We start from the raw sequence: 12,496 nt of genomic DNA on the forward strand, positions 1-12,496 counted from the left end.
AACCTACCAATGGTTTGAAGCGAGGGAGGGGTTGTTTGTGTGTGTGAGCGGAGGTTTTGGGGAGTGTGTGGTGTGTGTGAAGGGGGGCAAGGTGGTGTTTGAGGAAATACCGAGGCAACTGAAAATTTTACTAGGTGGGAGTAACAAGGCGGGGCTACTGAAAATTTGGATCGAGGGCGAGAAAATATTTTTAAGATTTCGAGGGATGCAGAGGCAGGAGTAAAATGCCGGGGCAACTGAAAATTTTGAATCAAGGGCGAGAAGATATTTTTGAGATTGCGAGGCATGCACAGGCAGGAGTAAAATGCCGGGGCTACTGAAAATTTGAATCAAGGGACTAAAGAAGAGCAGGAGTAACAGACATCGCACACGGTTCACACATACTAATGGTGTGCTATCAAACATTAAAACCTTCCAGGTGGTAGATATTTTTGAGATTACGAGGCAGTAGATATTTTCGAGACCGGGAGGCAAGCCTCATGGAGCCCAATCTACTGTGCTGATGTGAGCGAGTGCAGGGCATGGGCGTAGCACACGGGTAGTCTGGTTGAACCGTGTCTGTTGCGTACCCTATCGCAGAAGGTTTCTACATCCAACTCGTGTGTTGTTTATAAATTTGGCAAATAGAACAACGCGTGAGAGGGTCAGAACATGAACACACTTGCATGTGGACCAAATATATGTATGAAAAGGATGGTTTGATGTTCGAATACCCAATGCACAACTTTGATGTGGCACCTGTCGCGCAAAAGCACAGTATTTCTAGTCAGCCACCCCCTACGAACCCCACTTCATGTCAGCGGTAAGGGAATCCTAGCTACGAATGCATGCCCCCAAACAGCTAGGTGTCGTGGTCGGGTTTCCAGGAAATAAATCCCAGTAAATGACCCTTATGTCATCACCAGCCCCAGGATTACTGTTGCTGGTGGACATTTCCTTGATATAGAATCCCAAGAAATTACAAGGATTTGAGTACAAGACCTTATAGGTCCATTGAGTACAACAATGATTTCTCGTGGCGGATGATGGAAGCGACTCATGCATCTCCAACGTTGATGGAATTCCATTCCCATGGGAACATCTGACCTAGATAACTCCTATCTCGTGTGGCTGCTTCTTCGAATCCTAGGTTGGGGTGTCGTCACAGTGCTCCTCTCTGAGTCATGATCTGGCCAAGACAATAGCCAGGGACAAGCCAGTGAGTACGTTTGAATGTACCCGCAAACATCAGAACAAAAGATATACCGGATGCATATGCTCATCATGAATTAAAATTACATGCATGTGTTGACTCAGTATTAAAGCATGGCATGACAAATATTCATACAGAAAATAAGTCATGTTATTAGTAAATCAAAGAAATGAAACGGAACGTCGGGTGTCGGACCGCCCGAAGAATTCCAAGAGAAATGCCAAACGGGTGTCTAAAAGAGAATCGGGAGAGACAGGACCGCCTGAGAACTCAAGCGACGCCACGAGAGGTCTTAACAAGAAATGCCATAGTCGTGTGTCTGAGCGATGCCTCATAAAGGGCTTATAAGTAAATAATAACACAAGTATCCAGGTGGACTAGCCATCCCAAGTGATACTTAGAAACGAAAATAAACTTGAGTATCCCGGGTAGTCTAGCCATCCCAAGAGGTACTCAAGGTTAAACATAAGAGGAAAAGGTTAGTCCACAACAATATTCATATCAGCAATAATATTCATAGTGGCACTAGTAGTGACAATAATTACCCTGCTGGACGAACCATGATCAATTTAATTATTTCCTCCGGAGACTGACACTAAGACCGACACTTGACCAACCCAGACTGTAGTCCTTAACCATGGACACGGCTATTCGAATAGATATAACTCTGCAGAGGATGTACTCTTTACCCAGAAGTAAAGGATTTCTTTAGCTAGCACCGAGATGTTGACTAATTCCCGTTACGGCCTTTGGGTTGAAAACACACCTGATCAGCACACACCAGATTAACTTTCCGGATGCCAGGAATCACCCAAAGCATCGTTCAAGAAAAACTCTAAGGCGGGGAGACCATCGTCTCGAGTAGCATAGGATTACTATTAACACACGCGGATTACAAGGGGTGCCCCCCTCTCGGCCCAGCCGGATACACCCATGCTCCCTGGCCCGATGACTGGCATTGCAGCCGGTACCTGGAAACCCTCATCGTGGCCTCTCTGTATGATGTGTGCACGAAAAGGGGTTAACAACTTACTGAACCGTACCCTGCCTGCGACGGGGACAAGTGGTAGCACGAACCAGTATGGGGGTTACCGGAACAAGACTCGCTCTACGATCAACTCAGGAGATTTAAGTTTTCCTGCAGTGGTTAGCACAGTATAACTCCTTGGCAGTACCCAACAGGGTCACCACCTCTGGTATGTCTCAACATACCCTCACTGATCATTCTCGTCAGCACGAGATTTCAGTCTCACGGTCACTTTTCTCATGACTGATTCTTCCTGCAAATTAGCCTAGACCAACACAGGCACATATGGCACATGAAAATAACCGTACTCACTTATACTTAATGTTTAAGTGAAAATAAAATACCATCAAGGGGATCATGCATGTATGACCAGCAATATGCAAACTCTATAGGAATTCAACCTATTCATAATTCAAATACACATGCCACAAATAATTATGCAGTCACCATATCATGTGTTCAAAATGCTTGCCTTGAGTATGTAGAAATGTTGGGTGCATTCCAAAACTTTGAAAATTATATCTCCCCTCCATTTCCTATTTTCAAAATATTTCAATTACCACACAATTGTAAAACAGTACATAAAAGTTGTTTGGAAATTTGATAAATAAATACTAAAATAAACAAGATAAAATTTGAGAAATATCAGACAAAGAATCAAGTCATTTGGAGTTTATATGATTTTCCTATGAATTTACTAAGCTGGTATAATCAAGGAAATGGACTATTTATTAGATCCAGCAAAAACCAAGTTTAGGAAAAATGTTCACCCTATCTGGATAAATGAATCACGAATTTAGAAGTAGGAAGAAATTTGAATAATCGAATCTGGATGTGAAATGGCTGCTGTGGATTTGTTTGAGATCTGCTGGAAAAGAAAAAGAGAAGGGCAGAAGTGCACACTGGGCGAGACTTACCCATCTGGCGCAACTGGGCCTAGCCCAGCCGTTCGGCCGCGCAGGAGGGCCGATGACGTCGAACACGTTTTTTCGGGAATACGTCTACACTTACGGACGAGTTAGCGGACGTTGGGTCACTGACGGTGGGCCCGCCTAGCCCACTGGTCAGGTTTGACCAGTCCACGCGCACGCCGTCTCATCCGACCGAATCGAGGCAAAGCTCCGGCGAGGCTCACCGGCGATTGGCAGCTCTGTTTGGAAAACCGAGGCCATCTGCGGGTTTAGGGGCTCGAGGCGGTCCCTCCGGTGGTCGCCATGGTCACCGGGGTGGACGGAGTCACCGGTGGCGAGCTCCGCAGCGGACGGCGGCCGTCGGGCAGGGTGGGGCTCTTGCCTCCTGTCGCTCCTAGGCCAAATTGGAAGGGGGGGGTGGATCAGAGGGAGGTCCAGGAAGCTAGTGGTGAAGAGATTGGAGAGGGGGAGGCCCTGGTGGTGTTGGAATGAACGAGACAGAGGCGGCGGCTGTGGTTGCCGAAGAAGAAGAAGATGACCATTTCTGGTCTTTCTGCTACTACGGGAGGATCAGTGAGGGAGGGAGAGAGGTGGTGATGGACTGAGAGGGCTCTATAGAAGCTTAAATAGGCAGGGGAGAGTGGTGTCGCGGCTTCCAGAGGATGGATACGGCGGCGACGGCCATTCAAGGCAAACGTGTGGGCGTTGGCGAGGTGGGCATTGCCGGTGTGTCGCTTGTGAGGCCGGTGAGCTACAGATGAGCTCGAGCCGCTGGCATTTAAGCGAAAGGGGCTCGGACGGAGACGTGGAAAACGCGTACTCGTCGGGCGGCCGTCCTGGTCGTCGTGGACGACGGTGGACGCCGCTAGGGGCCAAGCAGAGGTGTCGGCTAGGTTCCTGGTGGTTGGGATGATCCAGAGGAGGATCAGGATGAGAGGGGGAAGCAGCCGAGACACGGCAGGAGCCCGGTGCCGACGCGTGCAAAACACACGCTCTGGCCACGCCCGGTGCACGCACGTTAGGTGTTCACCAGATTGCCAGTGGCATCTACAGGGACACAAACGAGCTACAAATCAATAGGATGGTGCTTCTAGGTATTAGAGGAGTGATGGACATGCTGGTTTGGCCAAATGAGCAGATGCCGAATGCAAGTTTATGAACTTGCAGATTTCTGTCATGCACATGAAGTGTTCGACAGAATGCTAGGGCAAGCTAGAGGACTCTGATGGATTTGAAACTTGGCAGGGTGGGGTATCTTTAGATGATAGAGTTGGTGGTGAAGTTAGTTTTGCAAGATGAGAAACTTGCTAGTGCAAGTTTTACCAGAATTCAGTTCTGGACAGAAACATCAGAGGAGTGTTTGGTGGACTTAAAAGATTCAAATAGAGCTGATCTCCTGGAGTTAAGGTTTTGGTTGGAAGGACTGCTAGATGGAAAAGTTTCAGAATTAATGGAGCTAGGAAAAAGAGGGTTGCAGTTATAACTCAAGAATGGGCCAGAATTGAAAAGAGGATGTTTCACTCAAAATTTTCAAAGGACATAGTTAGGTTTTGCCCAAAAGTGAGTTATAGGCATCACCTGACCTCTCACAATTTTGTGGGATTTTAAAACAATTATTTAAAATAATTGTAGTGCAACAGAAGCATTTCAAGTACTGAAAATGCTTTTGAAAGCATAACTTGTGGCAAATTTTATTATGGAAATATTTCCTAATGATATTTATGATATAAATGAAATGATTTACAAACAACCAAGGACCACAACATTTCACAAAAAAATCTTCTATGGAGGGAATTATTTTGGAAATAAGAAAACAGAACATGCTCTGAAATTAATAATTGGCCCAGTATAATTCAAAATTTTATTTCTGGCAAAAATTTTACTTAATAAAATTTGATTAAATTTTTGGGGTGTTACTTACTCTACCCCCCTTAAGAAAAATCTCGTCCTCGAGATTTGTTAAGGGCAGAAGAACTGAATGCAAATCACAACAATGATCATATGCAGAATGTAATCATGGCAATGCACCTATGACATACCCCCTAAATTACAATAAAACGGTTGCAACACGTAAACTAGTGCTAGGTATAGCAACAATGACCATCTACGGTCCGAAGGTGAGATCTATAGGGTCTTGTTGAAAGGTTCCTGGTGCTGGGCCACATTCTTCTTCTTCCGGGGGAAGTGAAGGAAGTAAACAAAGAACACGCCCTTCCGGAGTTGGCCATGGTGGTCCACCAATGCTGATGTGGGGATTCAGGACAGCAAGATAATGGAGGTAATCCATCAGTTGCTGGGTTAGATGATCCTGGGCAATCACATATTGAATGAGGTTGGCCAGAGCTGGATCTCTTTCTATACGTTCACAACGGAACGTGGCTTTTGCTCTAGAAGCTGCGTGGCTCGGGAAATAGTAGTATTTCCTTTCACTGGCAGCGGGTACCATGAAAAGAAGACGGGTAACTGCTTCATAAGCAGCAACCTCAATAGCCATGCCTGAGGTTGGCATGGAACTCCCGACGAAGACAACATATGGAGGGCCTTGATTTAAATCCTCTCGTGGGATGTGCACAACTGCCCAGTATTTCGAGGAATCAGGGGAGATCCTCATTTTTAACAACTCATATTGGGGTGGGTAGCTGGAACCAAGTGTATTGCAGGTCAGATCCCACAAAACCTTAACAAAACTACCAGGGCTTGCATCTGGAGTTCGTAGGTAGGCTCCAGGGTGAGGCATGGAAGGATGAATGGAGAAGAGTGGTGCTCAATTGTGGTGGTGGCCTGTGTGGTGCATGGATACGACCCCTTATAAGGTGCCTGGGTCAGGAAATATGATGCACCGCTGGCACGACTTGTGCATCGGCTCTGACATAGGGTTGTCCAAGTAAAATTCTCGGACACCACTTCTCAAAAACAGTGTGATGTGTTACTATGCGTGTCGGCAGTCACGTCTAGCATTTACTTTGTCGCCATACACCAATAATTTATGCTAGATCACACATAGTACCGTTACAACAATGGCACACAGGTAGTTGACAAGCTCTCTACGCCATACGATTGCTACCTTGGAAATACAAGACAACAGGACTACTAGGATTTGACAATACTCCTGGCGGACTCAGTCCACCTCATTAACATCCAGTCAGGCGTGTCTGGTAGATGTCGAGGCCTCTCCGTGATCTTCAGTGTCAGAGTTGTTCGGGATAGGATGGGGAGCTATAGTGCTAGGATAGTGATGATGCCCTTCATGGGGTCTCGTGGCCACAATTCCGTTGGAGTAGGTCTCCAAGAGACGGTGGAGTTCTCCTGGGGAGGCGAAGGCATCGCCCGGATGGATGACAGGAGCAGACCTTGGGGGCTCAACTAGCCTCTCAAGTAGCATTATCGGGGTGTCGGTGTCGGTTGCAGCTTCACTTCTCACCGGTGTTAGGAGAGCAAGCGTCCTTCGAGTCACAATCAGGTCATTAGTGACCTGATCGAATAGTGCCTCTTGCGCTCTCAGGTAGCGCACCAGATGCACTAGAGCAGGATCCGACTCATGGTCACCGTTGGTGACTTGGGTCGGGCTACCATAGCCTTCACGACTAGGGTAGTAGAAGAAAGGGCGAGTGTTAACCCTCGGCAACAAATGCCGGAGATGAACTATACCCTCTCGGGCTGCAAGTTGGATGGCTTGGGCCTCGTCGGCGGTCGCCCTTCCGGTAAAACGGTAGGGACGTTCGCATGTGGTGCCCCTCCCGTAGATGTGCACCATGGCCTAGAAGTGATGAATCACTTCACTTGTGTGTTCCTGGTACACAACATATTCTGGGGGATCGTCTATGCCAAAGGCACAACGAGTGAGATTGGCGAGGATCGCTACGAAATCTCCAAGCTCGGATGCGGTGGTCTCGTTGCGATCGATGGGACCAGGCATCTTGGTGGTTTGGACATCAGGGTGCAAGTGAAAGTTGTGATGTGCTGAGTTCGGGAATGGCTTCCTTTATAAGCCAGCGGAGTCTTCCATCGCACGCTTGCGGATGTGACAACTCAAGTGTCGGCCACGGGCGCACGGCCTATGTCCTAGGACGATAGGTTCGGCACCGACTGTCAAAAAGATGTTGGCTCGCCACTGTGTAGGCTATCGGATAGGATGACCTTGACGGTGGATAAGAAAGGATATGGATGATGTGGAAACCTAGGGATAGTTACCAGGCTAAGGAAGGATTAGTCGGTGGTCAGCCTGGCTCTGATACCAAGGTTGTCGGGGCCGGGTTTCCGGGAAATAAATCCCAGTAAACGACCCTTATGTCATCACCAGCCCCAGGATTACTGTTGCTGGTGGACCTTTCCTTGATATAGAATCCCAAGCAATTACAAGGATTTGAGTACAAGACCTTATAGGTCCATTGAATACAACAATGATTTCTAGTGGCAGATGATGGAAGCGACTCGTGGATCTCCAACGTTGATGGGACTCCATTCCCATGGGAACAGCTGGCCTGGATAACTTCTATCTCGTGTGGCTGCTATCTTCGAATCCTAGGTTGGGGTGTCGTTGCAGTGCTCCTCTCTGAGTCATGATCTAGGCAAGACAATAGCCAGGGACAAGCCAGTGAGTACGTTTGAATGTACTCACAAACATCAAGGACAAAAGATATGCCGGATGCATATGCTCATGATGAATTAAAATTACATGCATGTGCTGACTCAATATTAAAGCAACGCATGATAAATATCCATACAGAAAATAAGTCATGTTATTAGTAAATCAAAGAAATGAAACAGAACGTCGGGTGTTGGACCGCCCGAAGAATTCCAAGAGAAATGCCAAAAGGGTGCCTAAAAGAGAATCGGGCGAGACAGGACCGCCTGAGAACTCAAGCGACGCCATGAGACGTCTTGAAAAGAAATGCCACAGTCGGGTGTCTGAGTGACGCCTCATAAAGGGATTATAAGAAAATAATAACACAAGTATCCAGGAGGACTAGCCATCCCAAGTGATACTTAGAAACGAAAATAAACTTGAGTATCCCGGGTAGTCTAGCCATCCCAAGAGATACTCAAGGTTAAACATAAGAGGAAAATGTTAGTCCACAACAATATTCATATCAGCAATAATATTCATAGTGGCACCAGTAGTGATAATAATTACCCTGCAGGACAAACCATGATCAATTTAATTATTTCCTCCGGAGACTGACACTTGACCAACCCAGACTGTAGTCCTTAACCATGGACACGGCTATTCAAATAGATATAACTCTGCAGAGGGTGTACTCTTTACCCACAAGTAAAGGATTTCTTTAGCCAGCACCGAGACGCCGACTAATTCCCGTTACGGCCTTTGGGTTGAAAACACACCTGACCAGCACACACCAGATTAACTTTCCGGATGCCAGGAATCACCCAAAGCATCGTTCAAGAGAAACTCTAAGGCGGGGAGACCATCGTCTCGAGTAGGATGGGATCACTATTAACACGCGCGGATTACAAGGGGTGACCCCCTCTCGGCCCAGCCAGATACACCCATGCCCCCTGGCCCGATGACTAGCATTGCAGCCGATACCTGGAAACCCTCATAGTGGCCTCTCTGTATGGTGTGTGCATGGATAGGGGTTAACAACTTACTGAACCATACCCTGCCTGCGGCGGGGACAAGAGGTAGCACGAACCAGTATGGGGGTTACCGGAACAAGACTCGATCTACGGTCAACTCAGGAGGTTTAAGTTTTCCTGCAGTGGTTAGCATAGTATAACTCCTTGGCAGTACCCAACAGGGTCACCACCTCTGGTATGTCTCAACATACCCTCACTGATCATTCTCGTCACCATGAGATTTCAGTCTCACGGTCACTTTTCTCGTGACTGATTCTTCCTGCAAATTAGCCTAGACCAACACAGGCACATATGGCACATGAAAATAACTATACTCACTTATACTTAATGTTTAAGTGAAAATAAAATACCATCAAGGGGATCATGCATGTATGACAAGCAATATGCAAACTCTATAGGAATTCAACCTATTCATAATTCAAATACACATGCCACAAATAATTATGCAGTCACCATATCATGTGTTCAAAATGCTTGCCTTGAGTATGCAGAAATGTTGGGTGCATTTTAAAACTTTGAAAATTATATCTCCCCTCCATTTCCTATTTTCAAAATATTTCAATTACCACACAATTCCAAAATAGTACATAAAATTTGTTTGGAAAATTGATAAATAAATACTAAAATAAACTAGATAAAATTAGAGAAATATCAGAAAAAGAATCAAGTCATTTGGAGTTTATATGATTTTCCCGTGAATTTACTAAGCTGGAATAATCAAGGAAATGGACTATTTATTAGATCCAGCAAAAATAAAGTTTAGGAAAAATGATCACCCTATCTAGATAAATGAATCACGAATTTAGAAGTAGGAAGAAATTTGAATGATCGAATTTGGATGTGAAATGGCTATTGTGGATTTATTTGAGATCTACTGGAAAAGAAAAAGAGAAGGGCAGAAGTGCACACTGGGCGAGACTTAGCCGTCTGGCACAACTAGGCCTAGCCCAGCCGTTCGGCCGCGCAGGAGGGACGATGACGTTGAACACGTATACTGGAGAATACGTCTCCACTTGCGGACAAGTCAGCGGACGCTAGGTCATTGACGGTGGGCCTGCCTGGCCCACTAGTCAGGTTTGACTAGTCCACGCGCGCGTCGTCTCCTCCGACTGAATAGAGGCAGAGCTCCGGCAAGGCTCGCCAGTGATTGGCGGCTCCGTTTGGAAAACCGAGGCCATCCGCGGGCTCAAGGGTTCGAGGCGGTCCCTCTGGTGGTCGCCATGGTCCCCGGGGTGGATGGAGTCGCCGGTGGCGAGCTCCGCAGCGGACGGCGGCCGTCGGGCAGGGTGGGGCTCTTGCGTCTGGTGACTGCTAGGCCAAATTGTAAGAGGAGTGGATCAGAGGGAGGTCTAGGAGGCTAGTGGTGAAGAGATTGGAGAGGGGGGACTTGTGGCATTGGAATGAACAAGACAGAGGCGGCGGCCGTGGTTGTCGGAGCAGAAGAAGATGACCACTTCTGGTATTTCTGCTACCACGGGAGGATCAGTGACAGAGGGAGAGAGGTGGTGATGGACTAAGAGGGCTCGGGAGAATCTTAATTAGGCGGGGGAGAGCGGTGCCGCGGCTTCCAGAGGATGGACACGGCGGCGGCGGCCATTCAAGGCGAACGTGTGGGCGTTGGCGAGGTAGGCGTGCCCGGTGTGTCACTTGTGAGGCCAGTGAGCTGTGGATGAGCTCGAGCAGCTGGCATTTAAGCGAAAGAGGCTCGGACGGAGACGTGGCGAAGGCGTACTCTTCGGGCAGCGGTCCTGGTCGTCGTGGACGGCGGTGGACGCCGCTAGGGGCCAAGAGGAGGTGTCGGCAAGGTTCCTAGTGGTCGGGATGATCTAGAGGAGGATTAGGATGAGAGGGGGAAGCAGCAGAGACACAGCAGGAGCCCGGTGCCAACGCGTGCAAAACACACGCTCTGGCCACACCTGGTGCACGCACGTTAGGTGTTCGTCAGATTGCCAGTGGCATCTACAGGGACATAAACAAGCTACAAATCAACAGGATGGTGCTTCTAGGTATTAGAGGAGAGATGGACATGCTGGTTTGGCCAAATGAGCAAATGCCCAATGCAAGTTTATGAACTTGCAGATTTCTGTCATGCACATGAAGTGTTCGACAGAATGCTAGGGCAAGCTAGAGGACTCTGATGGATTTGAAACTTGGCAGTGTGGGGTATATTTAGATGATAGAGTTGGTGGTGAAGTTAGTTTTGCAAGATGAGAAACTTGCTAGTGCAACTTTTACCAGAATTCAGTTCTGGACAGAAACTTCAGAGGAGTGTTTGGTGGACTTAAAAGATGCAAATAGAGCTCATCTCCTGGAGTTAAGGTTTTGGTTGGAAGGACTCCTAGATGGAAAAGTTTTAGAATTAATGGAGCTAGGAAAAAGAGGGTTGCAGTTATAACTCAAGAATGGGCCAGAATTGAAAAGAGGATGTTTCACTCAAAATTTTCAAAGGACATAGTTAGGTTTTTGCACAAAAGTGATTTATAGGCATCACCTTACCTCTCACAATTTTTGTGGGATTTTAAAACAATTATTTAAAATAATTGTAGTGCAACAGAAGCATTTCAAGTACTGAAAATGCTTTTAAAAGAATAACTTGTGGCAAATTTTATTATGGAAATATTTCCTACTGTTATTTATGATATACATGAAATGATTTACAAACAACCAAGGACCACAACATTTCACAAAAATAATCTTCTATGGAGGGAATTATTTTGGAAAATAGAAAACAGAACATGCTCTGAAATTAATAATTGGCCTAGTATAATTCAAAATTTTATTTCTGGCAAAAATTTTACTTAATAAAATTTGATTAAATTTTTGGGGTGTTACACTAGGTCTGAAATCTCACCCTACCGTAACACAAAACCTATAGGAGTCCATCATATATATATGGTCAAACTTCCCCTTTCACTTGCCAACAAAGGTGGAATGTGTGGCGACCCACAAATGTGTGCTTGTGGCGCAAGATGGGTGAGACCACATGCGAACCACATGCGGGTGGCCCCACTATATGGATGAAAAGGGTGTGGTGTGTGATATTTAACTACCATTCACAACTTTGATGTGGCACGTGTGCCTTGCAAATAAACCGGACTTCCCCAACCCCACGGAGGTTACAGGTAGAGCGAACTAGCCCCCCCCCCCCACACACACACACGTCGGGGGGAGGGCATCTCATCAAGACTTACTGTAACACGGACCAAGCAGAACCCAACTTGGTCTTACAACCTCTCCCTACTCATTGTTGGTCAAAGTGATGGACGTCCACTGTATGAAGACAAACCCACTCTGTGCATGTGGCCCAAGTATGTATATGGAAGTGGTGTGTGTGGTGTTTGAATACCCAATGTGCAAATTTGATGTGGCACCATGCTTTGGAACCGTAAAATCCCCACACAGAGCGAGAGTTCACGATGCGTAGCATGCGCTCCAACTTAACTAGGCTTGGAATGGGTCGACCTAATATAAGGTAACTCGAAGCAAAGAAGAAGAATCCACCCTGGTAACCTTTCTCGCCGTTGGTCGAAATGATGGACGTCCACGCGGGCCCACGAATATATAAAGGCTTGCCGCCCATAACCAAGCGAGTGAGAGTGTGCCCAAAGACAACCATTATTGCATGCGTGTGTCTTGAACATATTTATGGCGGTGTGTGATGCATGCATATGTGTTGAATACCCAACCCAATGCACAACATTGATGTGGTGCATGCATTGAAAATCATAGAGGTCCCCATACAGGGCAAGAGGTCTTTCATGATGTGTC

This window comes from Triticum dicoccoides, chromosome 6B (assembly GCF_002162155.2).
Source record: "Triticum dicoccoides isolate Atlit2015 ecotype Zavitan chromosome 6B, WEW_v2.0, whole genome shotgun sequence".
In the NCBI taxonomy this organism is placed as follows: Eukaryota; Viridiplantae; Streptophyta; class Magnoliopsida; order Poales; family Poaceae; genus Triticum; species Triticum dicoccoides.